The sequence below is a fragment of the Procambarus clarkii genome, chromosome 38 (genome assembly GCF_040958095.1).
Source record: "Procambarus clarkii isolate CNS0578487 chromosome 38, FALCON_Pclarkii_2.0, whole genome shotgun sequence".
Taxonomy (NCBI): Eukaryota; Metazoa; Arthropoda; class Malacostraca; order Decapoda; family Cambaridae; genus Procambarus; species Procambarus clarkii.
In genome coordinates, this window is record NC_091187.1 from 39,467,067 (window position 1) to 39,483,087 (window position 16,021).

Here is a 16,021-nt window from a genome sequence, read left to right on the forward strand (position 1 = left end):
CATCACCACAATGTATCTTACAGGCACACTCTCCCATGGTACATCACTACCATGTGTCTTACAGGCACACACTCCCATGGTACATCACCACCATGTGTCTTACAGGCACACTCTCCCATGGTACATCACCACCATGTGTCTTACAGGCACACTCTCCCATGGTACATCACCACCATGTCTTACAGGCACACTCTCCCATGGTACATCACCACCATGTGTCTTACAGGCACACTCTCCCATGGTACATCACCACCATGTGTCTTACAGGCACACTCTCCCATGGTACATCACCACTATGTGACTTACAGGCACACTCTCCCATGGTACATCACCACCATGTATCTTACAGGCACACTCTCCCATGGTAAATCACCACCAAGTGTCTTACAGGCACACTCTCCCATGGTAAATCACCACCAAGTGTCTTACAGGCACACTCTCCCATGGTACATCACCACCATGTGTCTTACAGGCACACTCTCCCATGGTACATCATCACCAGGTGTTATACAGGCACACTCTCCCATGGTAAATCACCACCATGTATCTTACAGGCAAACTCTCCCGTGGTAAATCACCACCAAGTATCTTACAGGCAAACTCTCCCATGGTACATCACCACCATGTATCTTACAGGCAAACTCTCCCATGGTACATCATCACCAGGTGTTATACAGGCACACTCTCCCATGGCACAACACCACCATGTATCTTACAGGCCCACTCACCCATGGTAAATCACCACCAAGTGTCTTACAGGCACACACTCCCATGGTACATCACCACCATGTATCTTACAGGCCCACTCACCCATGGTAAATCACCACCAAGTGTCTTACAGGCACACTCTCCCATGGTACATCACCCACCATGTATCTTACAGGCCCACTCTCCCATGGTACATCACCACAATATGTCTTACAGGCGCACTCTCCCATGGTACATCATCACCATATGTGTCTTACAGGTACACTCTCCCATGGTACATCACCACCATGTGTCTTACAGGCACACTCTCCCATGGTACATCACCACCATGTGTCTTACAGGCACACTCTCCCATGGTACATCACCACAATGTATCTTACAGGCACACTCTCCCATGGTACATCACTACCATGTGTCTTACAGGCACACACTCCCATGGTACATCACCACCATGTGTCTTACAGGCACACTCTCCCATGGTACATCACCACCATGTGTCTTACAGGCACACTCTCCCATGGTACATCACCACCATGTCTTACAGGCACACTCTCCCATGGTACATCACCACCATGTGTCTTACAGGCACACTCTCCCATGGTACATTACCACAATGTATCTTACAGGCACACTCTCCCATGGTACATCACTACCATGTGTCTTACAGGCACACTCTCCCATGGTACATCACCACCATGTGTCTTACAGGCACACTCTCCCATGGTACATCACCACCATGTGTCTTACAGGCACACACTCCCATGGTACATCACCACCATGTGTCTTACAGGCACACTCTCCCATGGTACATCACCACCATGTGTCTTACAGGCACACTCTCCCATGGTACATAACCACTATGTATCTTACAGGCACACTCTCCCATGGTATATCACCACCATGTGTCTTACAGGCACACTCTCCCATGGTACATCACCACCATGTGTCTTACAGGCACACTCTCCCATGGTACATAACCACTATGTATCTTACAGGCACACTCTCCCATGGTATATCACCACCTTGTGTCTTACAGGCACACTCTCCCATGGTACATCACTCCTATGGTACACCACTCCTCCACTCATCACTCCATCACAGCTACGAGGAAAGGCTAAAGGAACTGAACCTCACATCCCTGGAAAACAGAAGAGTAAGGGGAGACATGATAACCACCTACAAAATTCTCAGGGGAATTGACAGGGTGGACAAAGACAAACTCTTCAGCACGGGTGGGACACGAACAAGGGAACACAGGTGGAAACATAGTACCCAGATGAGTCACAGAGACGTTAGAAAGAATTTTTTCAGTGTCAGAGTAGTTAATAAATGGAATGCACTAGGAAGTGATGTAGTGGAGGCTGACTCCATGCACAGTTTCAAATGTAGATATGATAGAGCCCAGAAGGCTCAGGAATCTGTACACCAGTTGATTGACAGTTGAGAGGCGGGACCAAAGAGCCAAAGCTCAACCCCCGCAAGCACAATTAGGTGAGAACAATTAGGCGAGTACCTTTTGCCTTGCTCTAACCTTCCTCTAAGATTTCCATCTCCTCGCCTCTCTCTTGCCTTACTTAATGCCTTTGCCTCCCTCGCCTCATCACAAACGACTTGATAATGGTCCAGGACGGATCAAAACGTCGTCGTCTCTTCAATTTCTAGTGTGTGGTGTGCGTAACAGTAATAAATGTTCCTAATCCTTGGGTGCCCGCGTAACACAAAGATACCTAACATGAGAATGGAACTTAATATTCCAAGCGTCGTTGATCGTGTTGCTGAAATTAACTGTTAAATTGGCATAAACATGCTTAGGCTAGCTCACCCTTACCCTTGCACAGAAGCCCTCCAGAATTTCTTTATTGAAGGTCAACATTGTTCCAAATGGATAACTAAAACTGGAACTGAACTCAGAATGTATCAGATTTATCATTTGTACCATGAGAGACAACAACGGCACTTTCCTGCACCGTGGGAGATTAGACCCTTTCCAGTTTTATTCCCTCCCTTTCCTCCCAAGAAACAAATTAGAGATCAGCCCAAGCTTCGTCTTGAGGCAAAGCTCAACACCTTAAGCCATATTGATGCTCTGTCCATAGAACATTCTCTCTCTCAAATCATATACACTGATGATTCCCTACACCGCACCACGGGTGCAGCTGGAAGTGCAGTTGTCCTGATAATGGGCAATAGCTTAGATTTTAAGTGGTGAGTCAGTATAAACAACTGGGTCTCTAGCCTTCAGACCGAACTATTTGCCTTGCTTCTTGCACTGAAATGTGCACAAGTCTCCAGATTTGATACATTAATTGTAAGTGACTCTTTATCATCCTTAATTGCTCACAACTATTTAAGACAAATGTAACATGCTCGTGTCTGAAGCTTGACACAAATACAACAAAATTTATAATGATGGTAACGGAGTCCATTTCATGTTGGACTCCTAATGAATGACAGAGCTAATTAGCTAACCAAAGAATCTGCCTTTAAAGGAGAAATTCAGTAAACCTTGAAATGGTCAATAAGCAGTCTGAGAGCAATAGTACACCAAAAGTTTCAACAAGATCTTGTAGATCTGAGGCAAAGTGAAATTGACACCAGTAATACCATCTATCATCATACTATCATGCATGAGGAGTCACACATCTATGGTTCACCTAATAAAATCAGCAGACTTCTAGATGTTACTACTGCTCAGCTTAGACTCGGTTACAAGTATCTCTGGGAATTCTCATTATCTGCTGATGTAGACCTGACCAAACGTAAACTGTGTCAACAAAATTATATCGCACACGCTCCGTCACTATGTGATGGAGTGCGAAAAGATACATGAAAAGAGAGACAATTCTATAACAAATGTTCCAGAGATGTGTAAATATTTAAATCAAAATTATCTGCTACCAGAAATCTTAGTCAAATATGGAACTCTGGACTGTGAGGCCGCGGAGGACGGTCCCACAGCTGGGCTACGAGGCCGTGGAGGACGCTCCCACAGCTGGGCTACGAGGCCGTGGAGGGCGCTCCCACAGCTGGGCTACGAGGCCGCGGAGGACGCTCCCACAGCTGGGCTACGAGGCCGTGGAGGGCGCTCCCACAGCTGGGCTACGAGGCCGCGGAGGACGCTCCCACAGCTGGGCTACGAGGCCGCGGAGGACGCTCCCACAGCTGGGCTACGAGGCCGTGGAGGACGCTCCCACAGCTGGGCTACGAGGCCGCGGAGGACGCTCCCACAGCTGGGCTACGAGGCCGCGGAGGACGCTCCCACAGCTGGACTACGAGGCCGCGGAGGACGCTCCCACAGCTGGGCTACGAGGCCGTGGAGGACGCTCCCACAGCTGGGCTACGAGGCCGCGGAGGACGCTCCCACAGCTGGGCTACGAGGCCGCGGAGGACGCTCCCACAGCTGGGCTACGAGGCCGCGGAGGACGCTCCCACAGCTGGGCTACGAGGCCGCGGAGGACGCTCCCACAGCTGGGCTACGAGGCCGCGGAGGACGCTCCCACAGCTGGGCTACGAGGCCGCGGAGGACGCTCCCACAGCTGGGCTACGAGGCCGCAGAGGACGCTCCCACAGCTGGGCTACGAGGCCGCGGAGGACGCTCCCACAGTTGGGCTACGAGGCCGAGGAGGACGCTCCCACAGCTGGGCTACGAGGCCGCGGAGGACGCTCCCACAGCTGGGCTACGAGGCCGCGGAGGACGCTCCCACAGCTGGGCTACGAGGCCGTGGAGGGCGCTCCCACAGCTGGGCTACGAGGCCGCGGAGGACGCTCCCACAGCTGGGCTACGAGGCCGCGGAGGACGCTCCCACAGCTGGGCTACGAGGCCGTGGAGGACGCTCCCACAGCTGGGCTACGAGGCCGCGGAGGACGCTCCCACAGCTGGGCTACGAGGCCGCGGAGGACGCTCCCACAGCTGGACTACGAGGCCGCGGAGGACGCTCCCACAGCTGGGCTACGAGGCCGTGGAGGACGCTCCCACAGCTGGGCTACGAGGCCGCGGAGGACGCTCCCACAGCTGGGCTACGAGGCCGCGGAGGACGCTCCCACAGCTGGGCTACGAGGCCGCGGAGGACGCTCCCACAGCTGGGCTACGAATAGGCAAATAGTTCGGTCTGAAGGGTAGAGGCCCAATTGTTTATATGGACTCCCCACTCAAAGTACAAGCCATCGCCCATTGTCAGGACAACTGCACTTCCAGCTGCACCCGTGGTGCGGTGTAGGGAACCATCAGTGTATATGATTTGAGAGAGAGAATGCTCTGTGAACAGAGCATCAATATGGCTTAAGGCGTTGAGCTTTGCCTCAAGACGAAGCTTGGGCTGATCTCTAATTTGCTTCTTGGGTGGAAAGGGAGGGATTAAAACTGGAAAGGGTGTAACCTCCCACGGTGCAGGAAACTGCCGTTGTTGCTTCTCTTGGTACAAATCATGAACCTGATACATTCTGAGTTGAGTTCCAGTTTTTGTTATCCATTTGCAACAATGCTGATCTTCAATAAAGAAATTCTGGAGGGCTTCTGTGCAAGAACTAGGATGAGTTAGCCTAAGCATTTTTATACCAATTTGACAGTTAATTTCAGTAACACGATAAACAACGCTCGGAATATTAAGTTCCTTCCTCATGTTAAGTATCTTTGTGGTACGAGGGGCATCCAAAGATTATCTTCAAGGCATCGTTCTGCAAGTTTTCAAGCCCTTTAAGCTTTCTTTCAGTCATCAAGGCAAGCAGAGGTGCAGCATAATCCACTAAAGATCTGATGTATGCAAGGTACATCATTTTGACAATTGTGACATTGGCACCATAGCCTGAGTGATAACCTGCAACATCTCCAAGAGGGCTTATGGAGCCTCTCTTTATACTGACGACAGAGTTTGAATACAAAAGGACAATACAAGGCAAATTTTAAGGTATTTGAATCTGTTAACATAGTCAAGCTGGGAGCCATCATACAGTTGCATCTTGTGAACAGCTCCTCCCTCCCTGGGTGAACACCCGTTTAGTATCTTTGTTTCCTCTGCTGAGATATGATTAAACCTAAGTCCTGACATGAGACTAATACAGAGTTAAGAGTGTTCTGCATGTTAGCATAACAAGTAGTGTGTATCATTATATCATCAGCATACCCAGTAGTGTGTATTATATTATCATGTATTATGATACATGATACAAGGTCTAAATTGATCGATCGAACGATCTAAATTGGGTACTGAAATATGGTCAAAAGATTGGCGGATGCCGTTTAATACTGACAAATGTAAGGTTTAAAGGATAGGTAATGACGATAGATCGAGTTACAAGATATAAGCTAGATGCATGCATGGTGCTGAGATTATGAAGTCGAATTATGAAAGAGATCTGGGAGTTATGATTAGTAAGAATTTAAAACAAACAAAAATCAATGAATAAATGTTCGTAATAAGGCAAACAGAACACTGGGATTCATGTATTGAAACACTAGTAATAATTAAGATATCGGTTCATTGTTCTTCAGATATATCTTGCTCTGGGTAGGCTCCATTTAGATATATATGCACTTCACTTTTGGTCATAGCATATCCACATCATGGATATAAATTTACTAGAATGCGTCCAGCGGAGGATAACAAAGTTAATACCCCAAAATAGAAACCTGTCATATGAAGAAAGATTGTCAAAGCTTAAATTACATTCTCTAGAAAGACAGAATTATAGCTAGGTGACATGTGGTTTATGTTTTTGTTGATTTGTTTCTATATTTTCATAAATAAAGCATGCTTAGTGTCTTATTCCAAGTTTTACGACAATTTTACAAGGTTTAAAATATAAAGCTCAATATATTTCAGTTTTTTTATACAGGAATTAAACATTGATATAACATTATAATAACGTAACGATGTCGTGTAAATAACGTTATATTGACGACATATAAATGTTATATTTATGTTATAAGAACGTAAATTGAATAGGTTTACATAAAGTAAAAAAAAAAAAGAAATGTTGACTGAAAATTGTTTATTTTTATATATAAAGCATGAAAACATTATAATTCCATAGCATTCACTACTATTTTTAAATTTTTACATAAATCTTAAAAAACTGTGTCTCAAGAATACATGTTTTTAGTTATATCCTTTGGTTTTAAGAACGTCAGAAATACGTATTTATGTCAAATGTATTACCTTTGTGGCACCATTTAAAAACGTTCACAAACGTTCTATGTTTGCTGGGTAGAAGAGCTCCCAGAACCTCATCAAACAGGGAGAGTCAGGAGCTGCCTGATCTGGGACCAATGTAGTGTGGGCTACAAAGCCCAGCTTTCCATCACAGTTCGACTTGGGGCCTAGTCTCCCACCCCTCACGTCTTAGAAGTTAAAAAGAGGGTCAGATATCAGCATGTAAATGAATGAGTAAACATTTCATCAACAAACAAGGCCCCATACCCACCATGGAGCCACAATTAGAGGATAGGACACCCAACAAGACTACATATCTACAGTATATCTACAGTGTAGGGCGTATATCTACAGTGCCCCCCCCCCCCCAGGGGTGCACTGTAGATATACGCCCTACAATCGCAACCATAGGAATCATCAGTCCGTCAAGTTATAATGGAAGCACAGCACGATATAATTGGGCTCAGCAATGAAGGAAAAGATTGACAATAAAGGTGTCCTCTTGCTCGACAATGACGAGTACCACAGTCAGTTTTACGGGGGAGAGGGTGTGCCTCCCCAAAAACCCGGTGTCTAAACACCGGGTTTTTTGTCTTTCAGAAAACATCTGAAAGAATAATCAAGAGTTGTAAAACGTCACAAGGAAATAGCAATTAAACAGGAGAATTGGGAAGGAAAAATTAAACTTAATAGGAAAAAGCATTCAGCACAATTAGCGAAGATGGCAGCAAGAGCATTAGGCTTCAAAAGGACAGAGGACACTGTCCCATGGAGCATCACACTCTAGAATCCGCCAACCAAGCCCCCTCATGATGGCAACGGGCTGGAAAGGGAGGGGGGAATGAGAAAGACGAGAGGGTGAAGAATGCTGCCCAGTGTAACACCAGTGTTAATAGGTAGAGTGGGTGAATTGGAATCATTCACAGAGACATACTGGAGCCTGTCACTAAGGTAAGACTGTAGGTATTGGACGGAGTGACCTCTTACTCCGTAATGTTGTAATTTAGGAAAGTTAATGTGTTAACAGTGTAAAAGTCTTAATGTAGGTCAACAAATAAATGAACAAGGGTACTCATTTCTTCCAAGAGCTGCACATATAAAGTTAATCATACTAATCGGTGCATGATTGGTCCTTTTTTGGGCCTGAAACCATTATGGCAAGAAGTAAGTAAATTTTGTTTTGCTAAATAGGATTAAGGCTGCTTGTAGATTAACTCTTTAAAATATTTTAGACAAAATCTGCAGAGTTCATATTGGTCTATAATTGTTGACTTCAGTGAGATTGACACTTTAATGGACTAAGGTTACTCTTGCTTTTTTTTCCCCTAAGTATATCAGGAAAGGTTTGGAGTTCAAATGATTTGTTGTAGAGCAATGAAATGGCTGGAGCTAAAAATCTAGAGGTTTCTTTGAAAATTAGGGTTGGTATGTGAACATATGGTATCTGTGCATGGGGTTCATTCATCCACTGCAAATTACCTGATGCTCATCACCACCCAATAAAAATCTGCTATCAGAACAATAAAATTGTCTTCAAACAACACACTCTCTGTTTAAATCCCTGAACACGCTAAATATACACTCACTCTACACATTCTCTTGTGCTATTTACATGTACAAAACCTTGTTCCTAAATGCTAATCCTGATCTGAAACTCTCCATTGATAGATGTAATAGAACCCACGAGCACAACATAAATAAATATCTGTTTGATATAAATTGACAGTCATGCTAATATAATTGCCAGTAAGGTTTATGTAATTCACAATCATCTTAATATAATTGCCAGTTTGGATAATATAATTGACAGAGGATTATACGAATCAGGATAATATTTTTGCTAATCAAGCTAATATAACTTTGAATCAGGCTTTTTCACCCACTGGGTTATTGATCGATGGAACTGACTACCCACCAACGCCATAACTGCCAAAATGTGCTGAATTTCAAAATATACCTGGAAAAAATCAAGCAAAATGGGGGGGGGGGGGAAGGGAACCTTCAACAAGCTGCTAGCTTCCCGTTTTTATCGAGGCCACTAGGGTTAGTAGCCCTCAGGTAAATCGGGTAAAATATTATTCCAAGACAATTACAGCGTAACTGATAAAGTTAGGCTAGAGTAATATAAATTTCTGGTAAATTTAGAGTGATGTAAATTTCTAGAGTAATAAAATAAATAAAATAAATAAATATGTTTATTCAGGTAAGGTACATACATACAAGTGATGTTACATTAATGGATTGATATAAAGATAGAGCTAGTACATACAATGCCTAAAGCCACTATTACGCAATGCGTTTCGGGCAAGAAAAACATTAATATCTAGAACTTAATACTAATTGAGCATAAAGAATAAAAAGTGTTGAAAACAAATACAAATAAAGATAAAAAAAAGGGGGAACATTACTGAAAAAGCAGCATAAATACAATAGGTTGACAAACAGTGTTGATTAAAAAAAAAAATAATAATAATAAAATAACAGACATGGGTTGACAATAAAGGAGTGAGGTGGGTTACAGGGAATTTATTAGGTAGTGTTTAGTTTTTATCTTAAACTGGTTGAGAGAGGTACAGTCTTTAACATGGTTGGGAAGGTCATTCCACATTCTGGGTCCCTTGATTTGTAGAGCATTTCTAGTTTGATTAAGTCGTACTCTAGGAATATCAAAACTGTATTTATTCCTGGTGTGGTGCTCATGGGTTCTGTTACAACCTTCAATGAAGCTTTTGAGGTCAGGATTGGCATTACAGTTCAGCGTTTTATATATGTATAATACACAAGAGAGAATGTGCAGTGACTTAATATCTAACATATTCAGAGATTTGAGTAAGGGTACCGAGTGCTGTCTGGGGCCAGAGTTGGATATTGTCCTAATAGCAGCTTTGTGTTGGGTAATGAGAGGACGTAAATGATTTTGGGTAGTAGAACCCCAAGCACAAATACCATAGTTGAGGTATGGATAGATGAGGGAGTAATAGAGAGTAACCAGGGCAGGGCGGGGTACATAATATCTGATCTTAGAAAGAATGCCAACAGTTTTTGAAACTTTTTTTGATATATTTAGAATGTGACCCTGGAAATTCAGCTTGTGGTCGATGAGAACGCCAAGGAATTTGCCATCTAATTTGTTACAAATTTGGGTATTGTTTATTTTGAGATTTAATATAAATTTAAATTTCATATCAACATGACTGACAGTTATAAATGTCAATCTGCCTTCAATAAACTCTTCGGTGAAATATTTATAATCGAGAGTATTATTCATAAATATGCCTAAACAAAAAATATAAAATAGACATCAGTTTGCATATGAATCTGATGAGAAAATTCCTTGATTAACCTACATTTCCCTATCAATCAAATGGTCTCATCTTAAGTACGTCTCAGACTGTCTTCTTCACCAGCACCAATGCTAAATAATATTACAACAATAATGTCCATAACTTAGCTACAGAGTATATTACATGTTAAATATATTTTCACAGAGAACAAAAACAGAAAGCACATTATTATTTACATAAATATGAAGAAAAACATTTACAGCTTTGATTTATCTTTGCTAAACTAAAGAGATATTTCTATACTTATAGGCAATTTTGAATTTTCCAATAGTGACAGCTTCTCTAGTTCTTGCTTGGTCATCTAACTTTCATAAAAGAACAATATAATAAAATATCTTGATCTTTACCTCTCATGGTGAAGTGTATTTCTCAAACAAAATAGAATTACCTTTGAAGAACATCCAACTGACATTGTGATAGCACACTGTTAGATTAAAGTTAAGTTAATATACCATTATGTGCCTCATTATCCTTCAACATTCTCTTAATTACCTTCCACACTCTAAGTGTTTAGCCTATTATCTGCATGTATCATTTTGTGCGTCTTCATATTACCAAGATGACTGAATCTCTTCCCACACACTGGACACTCGTGAGGCTTCTCACCTGAATGCACTAACATGTGAGTCTTCATACTTCCACCTTGACTGAATCTCTTCCCACACTCTGGACACTCGTAAGGCTTGTCACCTGAATGCACTAACATGTGAGTCTTCATATGTACATGCTGACTGAATTTCTTCCCACACTCTGGACATTCATGAGGTTTCTCACCTGAATGCACTAACATGTGAGTCTTCATATTTCCACCTTGACTGAATCTCTTCCCACACTCTGGACATTCATGAGGTTTGTCACCTGAATGCACTAACATGTGCCTTATTATAGTTCCACGTCCTCTAAATTTTTTGCCACACTCGGCACATTGAAAAGGTCTCTCATCCGCATGCACCATCATGTGAATCTTCATATTTCCACGCTCACTGAATCTCTTCCCACACTCTGGACACTCGTGATGTTTCTCACCTGAATGCACTAACATGTGGCGCTTCACATGTGCAGGACAGGTGAATACCTTCGGACACTGTGGACATTGGCGAGTCTTCATCTTCTTTATGACAGGTGCAGTTTGTGTGAAGGTTTTCTCCCCCGGATGTTGGGAGAAGCGTCAAGGCTTGAGTGTTGTTTCTTAGAGTTAGACTTGATGTGAGCACTTGGCGGTCAATGGTGGTGCTTCTTCTTTATGATAGGTGCAGTTTGTGTCAAGGTTTTCCCTTAATGCTCGTGCTGGATATCGACGAAGATTAATGAATGACGAAGATTTAAGCCACCTAAAAGGTGGCACGGGAATGAATAGCCCGTAAGTGGAGACCTTTCTGAGCAATTACCAGTATCAATAGATGATACTGGAGATCTGTGGAGGTGCGACTGCACCCTGCGTGACTGCTGGATATCACCGGCTGGTGCTGCTTATATGGAGGCGGTCGCGCACCCCTCTTCACCTAAGCGTTCCAATGTTTTTGTCTGGGTCCACATTTCATTTTTCCTGTTTCTTATTTTTGTTTATAACTAGTAATTTACAATTAACTTGTATTTATCCTCATGTTTTTCAATCAAAGAATGTACTTGGAATTGTTTCTTTAAACATAATGCCACACGATTATACTTTTAAAAGGAAACAGCTCTCCCATAGTGGATGCACTACTGGGCATAGAGCTGACAAGTGTGAGTTTCATTTTCACTTTTATTTTATTTATTTATTTATTTATTTATTTATTTATTTATAAGAAGGTACATTGGATTAGTGAAAGTGCATCCCCCTCGTTAAACAACAATTCCTCTCCCTGAGCAAAAGCAGCAGTACACCGAGAACTTCAACAAGATCTTGTAGGTCTGAAGTTAAGAACATAAGAACAAGGTAACTGCAGTAGGCCTATTGGCCCATACGAGGCAGCTCCTATCTATAACCACCCAATCCCACTCATAAACATCCCAGCAAACACAGAACGTTTGTGGACGTTTTTAAATGGTTCCACAAAGGTAATACTGTAACTTTTGACAAAAATACGTATATCTGATGTTCTTAAAACCAAAGGATATAACTAAAAACATATATTCTTGAGACACAGTTTTTTAAGATTTATGTAAAAATTTAAAAATAATAGTGAATGCTATGGTATTATAATGTTTTCATGCTTTATATTTAAGAATAAATAATTTTCAGTCAACATTTAGTTTTTTTTGTTTACTTTCTGTAAAGCTATCCAATTTACGTTCTTATAACATAAATATAACATTTATATGACGTCAGTATAACGTTATTTACACGACATCATTACGTTATTATGATGTTATATTAACGTATAATTCCTGTGTGAAAACCAGAATATATATTGAACTTTATGTTTTAAACCTTGTAAAGTTATCATAAAACTTGGAATAAGACGGTAAGCATGCTTTACTTATGAAAATATACAAACAAATCAACAAAAACATTTTAACATAAAAAACATAAACATAACATAAATTAATTGCATGCATGGGAGTTAACTGGAACTCTGTAATATTGCATACATGAACCTTAAGGTACAAACCCAGTGTATTTACTCATGCAGTTCTTTCCTAAATCTAAATTTTTCCAATTTTTACACTTTGTTTCGAGTTCTGTCTTGTGTTGCTACTTTTAATACCCCATTAATGTCCCCTTTGTTATGTCCATTCATCCCATTGTGCACCTCTACCATATGTCACTCCTAATTCTTTGCTTTTCTAGAGAATGTAATATAAGCTTTGACAATCTTTCTTCATATGACAGGTTAACAGGTAGAACAAAGATTACCATTTATATATGGATAACTATTATAAGTCGGTTTGAATGAGTGAATTGCTGCTTGAAGATAGGTATATACACCTGTGGTACTATCAGATTGCATCGTGGTGAGCCTAAAACCCTTCAGATCCAAGCAAAGGGTAAAATGCCAGCAGATACAATTGCGAACACATTGATACCAAAATGAAAGACATATGACGAGAATTGAGGTAACCAAAGTGAAAAGAGTGTTCACATTACATTGCACTAGAGTGCTCCCGGGTTACTTTCTCTCACTTTCTCTGTTTTGTGCGGATGGTACACCTTGCTTTTGGAGTTTATATGCATTTAAACCTGTAGATAATTCTATTGCTAACACATTGATACCAAAATGAAAGACCTAGGATGACAATTGGGGTGACCAAAATGAAAAGAGTGTATACATTTTATCGCTCTTGTGCGCTCCCTGGTAACACACTCTCGCTTACTCTGTTTGTTGCGGATGGTAAGCCGGGCTTTTGGAGTTTATATGCCTTTAGTCCTGTAGAGAATTCTATTGCGAACACATTGATGCCAAATTGAAAAAACTAGGATGAGAATTGAGGTAACAAAGTTGAAAAGGGTATACACTTTTCAGTATTATCACGCTCTCTAATGTAATGAGAGTTGCCTGAGGGTGGCTCAGCTTTCTTTTTCTGGTACCCTTGGCCTACATTCATCTTGTCGGCGGGTGGAGCGCGCTGCTGTCTTTGACATTATATGCACATAGTTCTGTTGGGAATTCTATTGCGAACGCATTGATACCAAAATGAAAGACATAGGACGAGAATTAAGGTGACAAAGTTGAAAAGAGTATACACTTTTCAGTATTTCCGCGCACTACCAGGGAATGTCCAAACAAAAATGGAGAGAGTGGAGGGGTAACTTGCCCAAAACGCGAAAGTGTTTGGGGAGATTAACTTTCGTTCAATACTATTATGCAAAAGGAGCCACACATCTATGGTTCATCCAATAAAATCAGCAGACTTCTAGATGTTACTACTGCTCGGCTTAGACTCGGTTACAAGTATTTCTGGGAATTCCCATTATCTGCCGATGTAGACCTGACCAAATGTTAACTGTCAACAAAATTATTCGCACACCCCTTCGTCACTATGTGATAGTGAATTCAGAGACAATTCTATAACCAATGTACCAACGATGTGTCAATATTTCATTCAAAATGATCTGGTACCAGAAATTTTAGCCAAATATCCCCAGTTTGCTAACTGTAAGTAGTAACTAAGTGATTGTAACCTATCCACCGCTGCCCACTGGATGGGGAGCGGTGTGCAGGACAAACATATCAATTGTGACACTAGCTCTCCACATATGTCAGTTGCTTAATTTAGAAACTGTACTTGTGATCGATCTCGAACCTATTGTTGATGTGACGACTTATACTGAATTTTGTAACTAGCTCATCAAGATTGTAACTTGCTTAGCTAAATGAATTGTTGGGTTCAGTCCCTGAGCCCATTATGTGCCTCTGCAACCCTTTCCACTACCGCCCACAAGATGGGTATGGGGTGCATAATAAATGAACTAAACTAACTTTAAGGCATCCTGAAAGAAAGCTTGGAGGGCTTGAAAAATTGCAGAACGAAGCCTTGAGGATAATCCTTGGGTGCCTTCGTACCACAAAGATACTTAATATGAGAAAGGAACTTAATATTCCGAGCGTTGTTTATCGTGTTACTGAAAATAACTGTCAAATTGGTATAAAAATGCTTAGGCTAGCTCATCCTAACCCTTGCACAGAAGCCCTCCAGAATTTCTTTATTGAATGTAAACATTGTTTCAAATAGATAAATAAAATTGGAACTGAACTCAGAAAGTATCAGATTTATAATTTGTACCAAGAGAGACAACAATAGCACTTTCCTGCACTGTAGGAAATTACACCCTTTTCAATTTTAATCCCTCCCTTTCCATCAAAGGAGCAAATTAGAGATCAGTCCCAGCTTTGTCTTGAGGCAAAGCTCAACGTCTTAAGCCATATTGATGCTCTGTCCACAGAGCATTCTCTCTCTCAAATCATATACACTGAAGGTTTCCTACAGCGCCCAACGGGTGCAGCTGGAAGTGCAGTTGTCCTGGCAATAGGATATGACTTATATTTTGAGTGGGGAGTCCGTATAAACAACTGGGCCTCTATCCTTCAGACTGAACTATTTGCCTTGCTCCTTGCACTGAAATGTGTACAAGTATCCAAACTTGATACATTAGTTGTAAGTGACTCTTTATCATCCTTAATTGCTCTCAACTCTTTAAGACATAACTGTAACATGCTTGTGTCTGAAGCTAGACACAAATACAATAACAACTTGAGGAACCTTATCATAAACAATAATCTCAACAAAAATCACATAGTTCTCAGAGGTGATTTCAATATTGACCTAGGGCTACAAAATAACCCTCAAGTAGACTGTTTCCTCAACAGCATGAATTCCTGTATGCTCATCCCCGCAATCACCAGGCCCACCCGAGTCACTCAAACATCTGCGACTACCCTGGATCACTGATGGACCAACATAACAGCTCCTCTTACATCAAGTATAATCACTGACAGAACAACTGACCACTATCCTACCTTCCTTGTAGCGAACATGGCCATAACACCACCAGGTAACAAGAAAATTACCTTTAGGTTACAATGTGAAGCGGCAATAGGCAATCTCACAAATGCCCTCCACAATGTAAACTGGGAATCTAAATTTATCAATACACAGGATAATAATTCGTTAACTAGCCTCTTTCCAAAATTTAAAGCCTTTACAATACTTATTGTCCTCTCCTCACCAAGCAAGTAACTGGCAAAAAGGTTAAATAATCCCTGGCTCACTAATGGCATACTTAAAGTAATCGACAAGAAACATGAATATGAAAAAAAAACTTAGGATTGGCCTAGTTGGAAAAGAAGTAGTTAAGAGGTATTCATCAGTGCTTACCAGTATAATAAGAGCAAAGCG